This window comes from Pinus tabuliformis, chromosome 7, assembly GCF_031772625.1.
Source record: "Pinus tabuliformis cultivar Carrire ecotype Pingquan chromosome 7, CPIR1, whole genome shotgun sequence".
NCBI classification, from domain to species: domain Eukaryota; kingdom Viridiplantae; phylum Streptophyta; class Pinopsida; order Pinales; family Pinaceae; genus Pinus; species Pinus tabuliformis.
Genome location: NC_142293.1, coordinates 887,948,648 through 887,962,693, shown reverse-complemented (window position 1 = coordinate 887,962,693; position 14,046 = coordinate 887,948,648). Strand labels below are relative to the sequence as shown.

General features: G+C 37.6%; 1 long non-coding RNA gene across 1 annotated transcript; it reads left to right on the top strand.

The window, feature by feature from the left end:
• The first annotated feature begins 473 nt into the window (after positions 1–473).
• LOC149250450 (uncharacterized) lies at positions 474–10,819 on the top strand. Its single transcript, XR_016266829.1, has 2 exons — positions 474–1,067; positions 1,311–10,819. It is a non-coding gene; the product is annotated as an uncharacterized LOC149250450 (long non-coding RNA).
• The last annotated feature ends 3,227 nt before the right edge of the window (positions 10,820–14,046 follow it).

The window sequence follows — 14,046 nt, the reverse complement described above, 5'->3', positions numbered from 1 at the left end:
AAAGAGTTGGGTAGAAAGAAGAAGTACTATGTTCAAGCATTCAACCCCACTTGTGATCTCCAACAAAAAGAGTACATCGGAGCTAGCATTCCATGGAGAGCAAAGATTCTTATTGCTAAATTAAAAACTAATTCGCATCAATTACGATGCCAAATAGTTAAGTGGAAAAAACCTAAAAAAGCTTGGGAAGAGCAGGTGTGTACTTTTTGCACTTCTAGGGTAGTGGAATCAGAAAAAACATTTCATTTTGGAATGTGATGCTTTTAGAGACATCAAAAACAATTACAACAGTATGTAAACATGGATTCCTTGGCATTGTCTTTTCAGCAAAAAAACTCTTAAAAAATTGAGTCAACTCATCATTAATTTGAATAATAAAAAGATTAAATCGCAAAAGAGTAAAAAAATCAGAAAACTAATAGTTCCATAAACTATATCTAGCCTTGTACTAGACTTTGAAGGTTAAAATTTCATTTATTCTTTCCCTGTGCGCAAATGAGTTTCTATTTTCCATTTCGTTCACGGTGTCTTCGTTCCGATTTTCTGGTGGGATTTTACTATCGGTGCCATGGATGATCGTATCGGTGAACCAGATGGGTTGGTTGAGCTCGACCCTGATCCTCGTGACATCCTTGCGATGTGGGGCTTGGAGCCTACCCAACAAATTTTGGATAAGGTGGTCTTTCCAGGTGGAGGTTCGGGTGCCTACTGAGAAGATGCCACAATGTCGCTAGAGTTGGATAGGAGTGAGGGTTTTTTGGACGGAAAAAACAGGTGGGTTCTATTCTGGTTCTGCATGCGAGGCTTTCAGAGGCTGGTATTGTTAGCGGAGTCTCCTGCACACTTCAGAATACAAACCTCTTTCTCAACCCGCTGTAAATGTTCAGACTGTAAACCAAACAACTTATCATTTTAACGTTTCAGGTCCCATAGATCAGAATCAAGGGCGCGACTGTCAATGGGGAACTAAATAGGCTTTACCGGACTCTCGACAAACCCTGAAGGAGGAGCCACGGCATTTTCAGTTCTCTGAAGGAAAAGGCGACATTGGGACAAACAAGATTGGGGTAAGTCAGAATTTCTATTACCCTTTTTCTTTTGAATGGGGTGGGACAAGTTTATTTTATATTCCACTGGGTTTCGAGGGTCCCTGGACTTCAGGTGTTCAGTCTTGTATCGACTCAGGGAAGTTACGGTCGGTGGTTTCGATACCCTTTTCTGATGAACCCCTTCAAGTGTTTCCATCGGGGGGAACCCAAATGTGGGTATTTCCCTAGGCATCAATGCTGATTTTCTAAACATTGTTTCAGGCAATTCTTAAGCGGCTGAAAGTGAGGAAACCTTTTGTGAACCAGAGGGGCCGAGGGAAGAAGTTCTAGGGCTCCATCCTTTTGGTGGTGAATGCGGCAGGGTGGTGTATAAGTTAGAAAAGGAACAATTTGGATATAGAGTGAGCCTCAAGAGCTTGGGTACAGGATACTGATCGACAACTGATAAATAAAGTTGTCGGGCTAGAAGAAGGGGAAAGTAGCAGGTTTGGATTCAAACGAAAAAAGTGGAAATTTATTAAAACAAAGACAGAAGACATAATCCTAGTTTTAGGCGAGAAGATATTCGAATGGACTCGACTATAGAAGCAGCGGGACTCATTTTAGTTGGTCATGCAGCGGGAAGGCAGTTTAAGCAGAGGAGATTAATGGTTGGATTAGGGGAAGCTGGGACGAGACACCCACAAATTTGGCAGAAGCTACCATTTTGGCCCGCGGATGGTTCATGCTAAAATTTCACTCCGCAGAAGGGGCAAATTGGGCCATAGCTTGGAATTGGAGCATCGACTCGTCCCTAGTTCTGCTTAAACACTAGAATCCCCTTTTTGATGCTGGGAGGGAGCAGGTGGAGGAGGTGCCTGTTTGGGTACGAATCCGAAGTTTACCTCCCCATTTATGGTCCATGGATGTATTCCATTCAATCGATAACAAAATGGGGGTTTATTTGGATGCAGATATGTCCTTCCAGGTCACCGAGATGAGAACCTTTGCTTACATTCTTGTCAAGCTGGATCTCAGGGAAGGTTTTTCACACCTCATACTTAATTTTAGAGGAAGTAAATTTAATCAACAGGTTGATTATGAAGATCTCCCTTTTCGCTGCCGCCTATGTCATTCCCTGGGGCACTTTGTACGCGATGATCCGCTGGCAACAAAAGGATACAGAAGATCAATCTCTCAGGTGGATAGCAGGGGTAAACAAAATCAAGGTTTTATTCAGAATGTAGTATCCATGGAAGGACCTGAAGACTCAAAAGCTTCCCAGGAAAATGGAGGTGGTCAAGGCAGTTCTCAGGGTGCGGGTGCCAATTCAGAGCAGCTTAGATCGCTGGAAGAGTCTGCTCCTCTGACCGCATTAGCTCCCTCTTTTTTGGATTCTCTTGAGTCCTCATCTTTTGTTCTTTTTCTTTTACAAATGCTGTCTCTGTTATATGTTCCGAGAATAGTCCATCCGGGTTTGCACATGTTCCAGTATGCTCCCCCTCGCCTGTGACTTTATCTCTTCTGGGGCTCAACGATAGCACTATTATTTCTGCCTCATTAATGTGTCTTCTTTCTTCCAATTTCAACTTGTTGGTCACTAGTCCATATCACAATCCCCCCTACAATCTCGGACATAGGACCCCAAAAGACAGTAGTATGGATGTTTTTGGAGGATTGGGACCCTTTCCTATTTTGAACAAAGACCGGAAGATTAAGGGTAGGAAATCATTGATTTCAAAGGCATAAATAAAAGCCTGAATCGATATTGAAGAGGGCAAACGGAAATCACTTGTTGGGGCTCTTAGAGCATTGTAGGTCCCCGGTCTGGCTCCACCATGATAGTCCTCTCCTACAATTGTCGGGGTTTTGCTAGTTCTCAGAAAAGACTAGCATTAAAAAGACTCTTCGAATCTGCCGATCCAAACATCTCTTTCTTACAGAAGGCCTTGGGGGATGGGCTTTATATTGAGAATGCATTATCTAAGATGTTCCCGGGTTGGGCTATTTTCTCTTTAGATGTTAGGGTCAAGCTGGTGGTCTTGCAATGGGGAAAACTTAAAATCTTTCAAAATTATGAATTCCTGGAGTTCTAAGAATTTAATTGGGGTTGAAATATATTCTGCTGAGCTAAATTTGGAATTATCTGTTGTAAACATATATATATATATATATATATTCGTTCCTTGGCACGAGAGGAGTAGCTTCTGCAATCCATTGATGGGGAAATCCTTTATGCACCGGAGAAATCTTGTAATAGGAGACTTGAATTTTTAGATAGGTGCGTCCGAATCTTGGGGCCCACATGCCCTTCCTGACCCTATGACAGAATACTGCAGTCCGTTACTTACTGATAATGGCCTCATTGATGTTAACCTCATTAAGTTAAAACCTACATAGCAAAACAGACATATAGGCGAGGACAAGATTTCTTAGCGACTGGATAGATTTTTTCTTTCAGAAAACCTGGTGAACTCATTTGCCCCTTTTCAGGCAATGGGTTGGTGCAGGGGTCATTTAGATCACTTTCCAATTCTGTTAGAAGTGAAAGGAGGTCACCAATAACTAGGAAACCCCTTCAAATTCAATCCCTCATGGTTGAATGATGAAAGCTATATCCAACTGATCAAAGACACCTGGGTACCCTTTTCTGAAAACTAGTATTCTGGACCAACTCAACATTTTTCCCATAACTAAAAGAAGTTAAAAAGGTCTCTATCGAATGGACCAGTGAGAAGAAATCTCAGGAGGAGGCAGAGCTGAAACAAATTGAAGAAGAACTGGAGAGGCTTGAGTCGCTTGAAGGTGGTGGTTATGTATCAATGGATCAAAGCTCAGAATCATGCAATTAGAAATGTCAAAAAAGATTTTGTTAGCAGAAAAAGAGGAAGAATGGAGACAAAAAAATAGATTTGTTTGGCTGAAAAGTGTGGACGAAAACACAATTTTTTTTCACAACTTTGCAAAAGGCAAAGCAAGAAGGTGGAAAATACAATCTAGGAAATGGCATAGCCTGATGGGAGCATAGTTTTTGTTGAAAAGTGTGCAACAAGAAATGCTAAGTTTAGGAAGTGTTAAAAATAGAACTGCTAAAAATAGCACTTCTAAAAATATCAGTTTGGCCAATGAGCATTTTGGCTACCTTGGGTGAGAGGTGAAACTGCGAAAAATAACATTTCTGGGTCCCTTCCTATTTACAGCAGTCCCTAGTCTATCTATAGGAAGTAAATTCGAATTTGGTCTTACCAGCAGTTTGGAATATTAATTAATTAATTCTCCATGAATTAATTAGTTAAGGAGAATTAATTAGTTAAGGAAAAACAAACTTGAAGTCTTTGTGAGAACATGCAATTATTTCTCCACTAATTGGGGAATGTGTCCTTGATTTGCTCCACTGATTGAGGAATTAAAGATGAGTTCTATGTTGAGAGGATCAATTGACTTAGTTTAACTTAGTCAAGTTCAGTTAGATTAATTTAACAAGTTGTTAAATTAATGAGATATAGTTTGTTGATGCTTGCATGCATGTGACAACTATTATTTTCAGATAACAGAGTATTTTTTCATGGATAACTAATGCATAACAGTTTAGACAAAGACCCAGTTGAGATCAGATGGTGGGACAATGTTCTGTCAGTTGCTAGGATATTTCTAGTAAGTATTCTTTGCATGCTGGAGGAACTTGAGTCCTCAAGTATTGCGTAGTTGGACCTGAGGTTGACAGCAGGTATGATCAGGCCAATTTACATGTGTTTTGTAATTGGACCCCAATCAAAACTGCGCAAGAAAATAGGAGCTTGGATCTGAGGTGCAGCGCTTATATACAGGGCTAGGTAGTCCATGAGCTTTATCATCAGAGTACAGAGAGAGCAGGATAGCTTCTGAGCTGATTCTTTTTGTATGTTGTTGAGGATTTCCATTTTATTGATAATACAGTGTTGGGGTTTATGCTGGTGCTTTCCCCAGTGATATATTCTGTGTTATGTGTGATTGATTCCTTTTTATCAGCGATATGTGTTCATGTTTGATATTGCTCATGTTCAATTAAGCTTCCGCTAAATTTATGGTAGATGTAGATCTAGTATTATGCTTTATTACATTGTATATATATCAGTTGGATCTACAGATGAAATTTCTACATGATATCAGTGAGCTAGCTGATTTGTAGAGAAAATTCTACAGTTTTAAAAACCGGAAACCGGTCACTGGATCAGTGCACCTAATAAACCGGATTTCAAACTGGAACAGGTCAAACCAGGACTGGTCAGGTCTAAATCAACCGGTCTTTAAAAAAACACATGAAATAATTAGTTTTTAATTAAAAAACTATTTTTAAGATTTAAAACCATGATTCCGAACCAATAGAGACAAATATTGCAAGGTTTGCTCATCTATATACCATGTAAAGGTGAATATACCAAAATGACATCGAGTGTAATACATATCAACATAATCAATGAGGCTCTAAATGGCCTTTAGAGTCCGAAAACAGTGCTCAAAGCTATGGGGTCATTGACCTACTACAAGTCTACATATCAGTGATCAACAACATGATCACTCCTCATCATGATCAAACTCATCACCATTATGAGACAAGAGATCATCAACATGAGCTGCATAAATAATATGGCTCAGAGTTTGAGGACTCCTAGAACACCTCTACAACTTTAGTAGTAATAGCAAAAATAAACATCAAAACTACAAATCACCGATCAACATGGTCACTCAAGAAACTCATCATTGATTCGATGCTACTAGAAATGGGATCATCAACAAGAGATACATAAACATCATCTAGTTCAAAGTCTTCACACTTGGATTGCTCAACCTTATAACATGATAGAAATTGAAAAGGTTTAACATGCCTAACCAATGATTTTGGTTTGAGTGAAGGGTTCATCTCCTCAACCTTATAATGTGGTAGAAAAAGATTAGCATGCTTAACTAGTTGTTTTCCTTTGAGTGAAGGGTGCATTCTTGTTAAGGCCATGGTAGAGGAGTTCAACAATCAATACCACCAACATCAACAAAGTTCAACAATCAATGCCACCAACATCAAGGTTTTTAAAGGGCTTCATGCTCTTGCTCAAATGCCAATCTCATACCCTCACGCATGATAGAATCAAATGGAAACATTGCAAACCCCCAAACCATGAAATCTTGAAAACCATTAAGTCTGCTAAATTTTGAGTGAAATCTAAAATTCTAGTTTTTCCATATGAAATCCAATGAAGTTGAAACCACTCTCAAACATCCCGAGTCGTTTCATGGTAATGTTAAAAACTTAAAAAGTTAAGTAAAAGGATTTCCTTTAATTTTCATTTTCATCTTTTTACTTAAATTTTTAACATGACCATGAAATGTCTCATTGAATTTCACATGGAGAAAATAGAATTTACATTTTCATCCTTTTATTTTAAAAATATAACATTACCATCTAAGTCACCTGACACAGGGATTCGGGATTCGTAGTGTTGGATTCAGACACGTTGACCCCCCGGAACAGGGCACGTAGGATTCGTTATATATTATTTTATTAAATATATATATTAAAAATTAGATATTTCTTACAAAATTTTAATTAATGATACAAATTTATTGATTTCAAACATAGATCTTCATCTATAGCATGCATAGTACATACAAAATTCAAATACATGTCAGTGGTCACATAAATCATGATTCATAATTCATAACTGAAAGACAACTTACAACTACAAGATAGTAAGATAAACACACTGCCAACTGTAGTTTTCTATAGAGCCTTGTGAGCTGACAAGCAATGGGAACAAGGTGGAATCAGAGTATCAAAGAAGACTCGGAGGTGGAATCAGTGTTCATTTTGATGTACTGGTAAAGAGGTTGCATTTAGTAAGTTTCATAAAAGAGTGAGCCCGGCCACCCCAATACGACCAAAAGGAAGAAAGAAGACAATTCCCCAAAATTGAAATAGGAAACTGAGATGCAGTGACCCAACTAGCAATGCCCCAGATGTGCAATGAACTGTGTTGGTCAAATAAACTTCTTCTCCAGTCACCAAAGCTAAGTAAATTCGTTTGATAACCTAAAGACGCGAGATTGACGGACCTTGTTTGAGCCAGAGACGTCCTTTAAACTTTGAAAGGGGAAGATCTATAAACAGTTGTAGGTAGAGCCTCTACCAATTCTAGAAAACTTGAATTAAAGTTCTCACCAAATTAGAGTGCCACGGTAGAGTTATCACCAAATTAGTGTGCCACGGAGGTGGTGGACCGATGCATAGAACAAACTCAGACGAGAATGACGCAAGAGCCAAACTGGGGACAAATTTATTGCCCATTTGTCTGTCCATCCACATGATTCTAATCATTATGCCATTAATCTCACTCGTGCAACTATCAGAGAGATTCATCATGCTTCTGAGTGAACATCGATTCCAAGGACTTGGTAAATGAGAACCGTGTTTCCACGCCAAGTGAAAATGCGGCCTTTTCTAACTTGCGGGAGTCCCTTTTCCGCTAAATGAATCCTGGAAAATAGGACACGCAGTCAAAAATCAGGACACGTTGGAGAATTTCGGGACACGTTTGGGATTCGAAGAATCCTGATAGGATTCGACAATCCTGTTTTTGGCACACGTTTTTTGAACGAATCGTGTCCGACACGCCGGATTCGGACACGTGGCCCCTATATAACGAATCCGGTTACTTAGATTACCATTAATTGCCAACATTGCTAGGGTTGAGATGTGTCAGGAAAATGAGAGGGTAGGCATGTTTTTCTTGAAGGAACTATTTTTGGAGGAAAACAACCCCAAATTTCCCTCAAAATAGCTTCCAAACTCACAAAAATGCATTTTGTGGGGTTTATAGCTGCCCTAGCAATAAACCGGCCGGTTTATGATGGAACCGACCGGTTTGACCATAAATGGACCCTTCAACCAGGTTTTTTGGCCGGTTTGACCTGGTCGCCCAATGAACCCGGCCGGTTTTTAAAACTATGGATGGGAGGAGGGCACAAAATTTTGAAGAATTGGCCTCACTTAGTAAATATTTCTTCCATAATTTATTTAGGGATCTGGAAGAGTCCACAATTGCCGAAGTTCTTCAAATTGCACAATTTTTTTTGAGGTTTGTGGAAGAGGAAGATAATCAGATGCTAATGTATCCTATTTCAAAAGATGAATTGGAGGCAGCTTTCAAAGGGATGTAGAAGGACAAAATATTGGGTCCTGATGGATGGTCAGTGGAGCTCTATCTAGGCTTCTTTGATCTAATAAGGGATGAACTTCTGAAGATTGCTGAAGAATCTAGGCAGTTAGGGAGGATTCATGATCCATTCAATTCTACTTTTATAGCCCTTATCCCTAAGGTAGACGAATCCAAGTCCTTTGAAGAATTCAGGCCTATATCTTTGTGCAACTGTGTATATAAAATTATTGCAAACATAATAGCCATGCGTCTTAGGCCTATTCTATCAAGGAATATGTCTAGAGAGCAATTTGGTTTTTTGGAAGGGCGACAGATTCATGAAGCAATAGGGGTGGCTTAAGAAGGTCTGCATAGTATTAAAACCTGGAATCTAAAAGGAGTAGTGATAAAAATTGATCTCTCAAAAGCTTATGATCAGGTTAGTTGGATCTTTCTTAGAATGATTCTCACAATCCTTGGGTTCAATGTGCCCTTCATCAATTAGGTAATGAGGTGCATAACAAATGTTTCCTTTGTTGTCTTGATTAATGGTTTGGCCTACCCTTTTTTTCACAGTCAGAGGGGTTTGAGACAGGTATGACCCCTATCACTTCTTCCTTTCCTTCTTGCAGCAAAGGGACTAAGCAGTCTATTGTCTTTCCCTTCTTGCAGCAAAGGGACTAAGTAGTCTATTGTTGGAAGTAAAGAGGAGGGGGTCTTAAAAGAGATTGAGGTAGTGACCAATTTATATATCACGCACTTATTCTCTTTGTGGACTATGTTCTAATTTTTTGTAATGGCACTCAATAAGATCTAGACTCAATAAGATCTAGCAGAAATCAAACAGGCTCTCAACCTGTTCCAAAAAGCTATAGGCATGGTGATAAATGTTCATAAATTGTCCATTTCGGTTTCAGGGCTCTCACGGGCTGAAGCGAATAGGGTGGTATCCTTTTTCCCTTTCTAAATTATTCCTCGAAGGGAAAGTTTGAAGTATCTTGGATTTCCGCTAAAACCAAATTCTTACTGAAAAGTACTGGATGTGGTTGGTGGCCAAGGTGGAGAAAATAATATGTCATTGGAGTTTCAAATGGATTTCGAGGGTAGGTTAGCTAACGCTGATAAAATCATTACTGGAGGCAATTCCGGTCTATTGGATGGCTTTGTCCTGGGTACTTGGGGCGTTTTGTCGGCAATCAGGAAACTGTGCATCACAAATTTATGGGCTGGATTTAAAGAGGAAGATGCCCTTCCATGGGTTGCCTAGGAGAAGGTTGCTCTGCCAAAGGCATGGGAGGATGGGGCCTACAAGATTTGCCTCTGTTCACCAAAAAATCTATCAGCTAAAGTTAGTTGGAGCCTTCTTTCCTTAGACAACCTTTGGACAACTGTGATCATTCGTAAATATATGTACCCTCTCTTGGATCAAGGAGAATAAAAAAATTCAAAACTCTTTAATTATTTGGAAAGCTATCAATAATTCCTTTCACGTTATTGGAATTGGTCTGGCATGGAGGATTGGCAGGGGAAAGAATGAGAGTTGGTACAGATCCGTGGGTAGGCTACTCAGAAAATTATAGACTTTCGGAAGCTTTGGTCAATTTTCTAAGCGAATAAGGCATATGTCACTTGAATCAAATTGTGGATGGAAGTCAATCCTCTTTCTGGTCACAGGGGTGCAAATTGGCCCAACAGCTTCATCTTTCCGCTGAATTCAACGATGTTTGGTCGGTATATATCTCTGAATTGAGGCGAACAAATGTTAGACTCCGTGACAGAGGACTTGCTCTGGTGGGTCTTCAGTTCATCAGGAATATACACGCCAAAAGCTGGTTACAGTAATCTGATTGAGCAGAGGCTGAGGATAAATGTTGAATGGTGGTGGAAGCCTCTAATGCTGAATGGTGGTGGAAGCCTCTATGGAAACTGCCCTGTCCTGCAAAATCTAGGATGTTTATGTGGTGTATTCTGAGGATTAAAGTCCCAACCTGAGATAGCTTTCAGAAAAGGAAAAAAGGAGGGGCCAGGGTGGTGCATTTTACGCAAGAATACAGAAGATTCCATTTATCATATGTTTATCATGTCCTTTTACATAAAATGTTTGGATGAAAAGTAAATAATTGATTGGTTTCAATTCGGAGTGGCATGGGAATAACATGTTGGAGGCTTGGAAAATCTGGTTGGATCTATCTCGTGATGAGACCCTTCGGAATACCCCACCTATAATAAGTTGGGGAGTCTGGCTTGCTTGCAAAAAGGCAACCTTCAGGGATGCCTTACATGTGCCACAGATCATAGCTTCAGAGGTAGCAACCATCTTTGCACTTATTCCAAGGGAAGATCAATCTCACGTTCTTCGTATAGTACATGAAGAAGAAATAATTTTTCAGATGCCATGGTCATATTTTGACGGAACAACATCAAATGAGGATAATATCTCTGGGGAGGCTGTTACTCCATTTAAATTGGCCTTGGCAGGGATCAAACAATTTCGCAGAACTTCTATCTCTCAAGCTACTATTATGTTAGGCCCTAGAATTAAACTACAAGAATATTTTTGGTTACTCAATGAATGTAATAAAATAGTTCAACAACACACAAAGATGCCACAATTACACACCATCACGGAAAGCGGGCTTTTAATCATATTTCCTGTTGCCACATATACAGGGAGAGGAATTCTATAGCAGATCTTTTATCCAAAGAGGGCCTTCAACAAGATATGGGGCATTGGTAGGTCATTCAGCAAATAAATGGAACTAAGCGTCATTACTTGCGTCCGTCTTCCTTTAAAAATAACAATTTTCACAGTTTCTCATGGGGGCTTCAGTGATCAGGTTTCCAGTGGATGTTTGAGGGATGTATTTTGATACTATCACGCAGGTCTCTTATATCTTCATAGTTTTTTGACATATCATGCTCTATCTTCCCTGGGCTTGAGGGAATGCTTTGATCTCTCTTCACAGGTTGCACATATAAGCTAACTGTTTACAACTTAAATATTTTATAGTAATAGTCGTATTTGCAGTCACTCAGACAGTCTTTAACATATGTGTACTTTTTTGCTTTATTTTATGACAGGATGGCTTCCAAAGCAGCCGGACACTTTTTGTGATCTGCACGAAGCTTGATGGAGAATATGCTACTGCATATATACTGATGTAACTTTTTATTTGTACAGCACATATATGTAACTTTTTATTTCTCTTAATAAAATGTTACGCCACGATTTTTTCCTTTGGAAAAAATGTAATTAATAATTATGAGAAAGCATGACTCTTTATGAATTGACATCCCCTTTTAGGTATATACACGATTGACATTCTCTTTTAGGTATATACGGGAGACCCCAATTTTAATTATATATTGACATTTTCTCTTAAGTATATACAGGAGACCTTAATTGTACTAATTATATATTCCACACTTTTTGAATATTTTGTGCATTGATTTTGTATAATAATAATAATAATCCATTTTTAAGGTCACAGCCAAGCCAAACACCAAATTGGTGTATGAGTCCCCTTTGTTTGTGGGACAAGGGACCCACCTCCGCACAACGATTTGACTGCGATGACTAGGAAGGCATACATACTCTACCTTCCTCTCATTTTGAACTTATGACCTCTTAGGAGGAGACACATGCTCTTAACCATTAGGCCCATAGAAACATAATAGAAACATTGATTTGTTGAGATAGCATCAGACACATGTAAAAGAATATATATAAACATAATAGAAACATTGATTTGTCGAGATAACATCAGGCACATGTAAAAGAATATATGAAGATTATTAAAAGAGTAAAAAATACTAAAATAAAACTTTAAAATACTTTTTATTTTTTAATTATTTTTTTAAATCTAAATGAAATTAAAATATATATATATATATATATATTAATCTAAATGAAATTGTGTATCTTTGGATTAAATATAAATGACCATACCTTGGAAAAATAGAAACTTTCTATGATGAACAAAAATGGTTTTCTATAAATTATTGTTAAGAAATTTAAATGGAATAGTAAAAATGAAAAAGTGTGTGGATTAAGTAGAATATCTATCTTTATTATAAACACAAATATGTATAATATAAATAATAATGATAATAATAATTAATATAATATTGTTGATAATTATGAAAAGACACGTTCCAAAAGACATGTCTTTTTATGAATTGGCATTCCCCCTTTGGCATTCTAGCTTTAGGTATATATATGAGACCCAGACCCAATTTTACTCGGACAATATTTTCGACTATCAATTACTTGTACATTATTTATATTGTTCACGTGGATTTATTTATGGAGTTGTCTATAATGCGACTTTTTGGAGATTCCGGTGACGGAATCCGATGGAAGAAATTGAGGTTAAATCTTGATTTGTTGCTGTTAAAATGGTTTTTTAACTGCAGATTTGGATTCAGCACCCTGGAAAACCCCTGGGACGCTTTCATTGTGCAGAAACTAGCTATCAAACTTGCCATTCCAATAAAATCCTGTCGGATTTCGACCGAAAAAACCCGCCGGAAAGGCTTTCAAAAAGTCGCGTTATAGACAACTGCTTTATTTATATTCAACACTTTTTGAATATTTTCGACTATTAATTACTTGTATATTACTTTTATATTGTTCACGTGGATTTATTTATATTCTACACTTTTTGAATATTTTGTGTGATAACGAATTATGTTTGTATTATTGTGTTCTCTTAGATCTTGTATAATACAAACATGATAGAAACATTGCCTATTATGTTTCTAATGTATGGAGACTAGAAAGAACATATGTAGACTAGAAAAGGAGTAAAAAATACTAAAATGAAATAATTTTTTTAAAATCGAAATGAAACTATGTACTTTTGGATTGAATATAAATGACCATATCTTGGGAAAATAGAAATTTTATATGATGAAATGTAAATGGCTTCTATAGAAAACAATGCTTTAATGGAATTGGAATGATTCTCTTAACCCAAAAATGCTTAGAAATAATAGAATCAAAGTCCTTTGATTAATGTAGGGACACATGTTCATAATCTTGATAAATAATGGGAGTGGGCTTTCATAAGCACTTTAATACCATGTTCAATAAAAAAGGTATATTCACACAAGTCAAACATTAAGGTAACAAATCACAAATTTATCGAATATTACGTGATCAAAACTCTCAAAGAGGGAAATAACCTATAACCCCATTTAATGTAGCAACTTGAGGCAATATATTAATGCAAAAGGAAAATAATTTACATATGAATTTCATAGGATCAATCTTCAACAAATGGTCTTCCATGCTCTTTAAATAGAGATCATTTACTGGGAAGATGTGAAGCCATGAATTAATATAGTTGTTAGTGTCAAGAAGAATAAGAAGCACTTGATTACTTTATGTATAGAACAAAATTTGTTGGGCTTAAGGGACTTTATTTACGCTTTATATACCAAAAGTCCAAATAGAGAGTCAACTAAACATATAAACTAGACTAGAAGTTCAATAACATAAGCCTTTAAATGCACATGAGAAAAGTTAAAAAATAGAAAATAAACAATGGCACGCCATAAAGATTCACACAACACAAAGATTTTACCTTGAAAACCCTATTTAGAAAAACCAACCAACCTTTCAGCCTCACCACTTTTATATTCTTAACTGAATATTACAACTACATTACAATGAACATTCACCTTGATCCACATCTAAGAGCAATGTGTTCATACATCACGCGTTCTCTACTGATTATGAATATTCATCTCATCACTCATCATCTCTCATCAACTTTATATCATTCTCTATGTATAAGCATAAAAAACGATGTGAAGCCATGAATTAATATAGTCGTTAGTGTCAA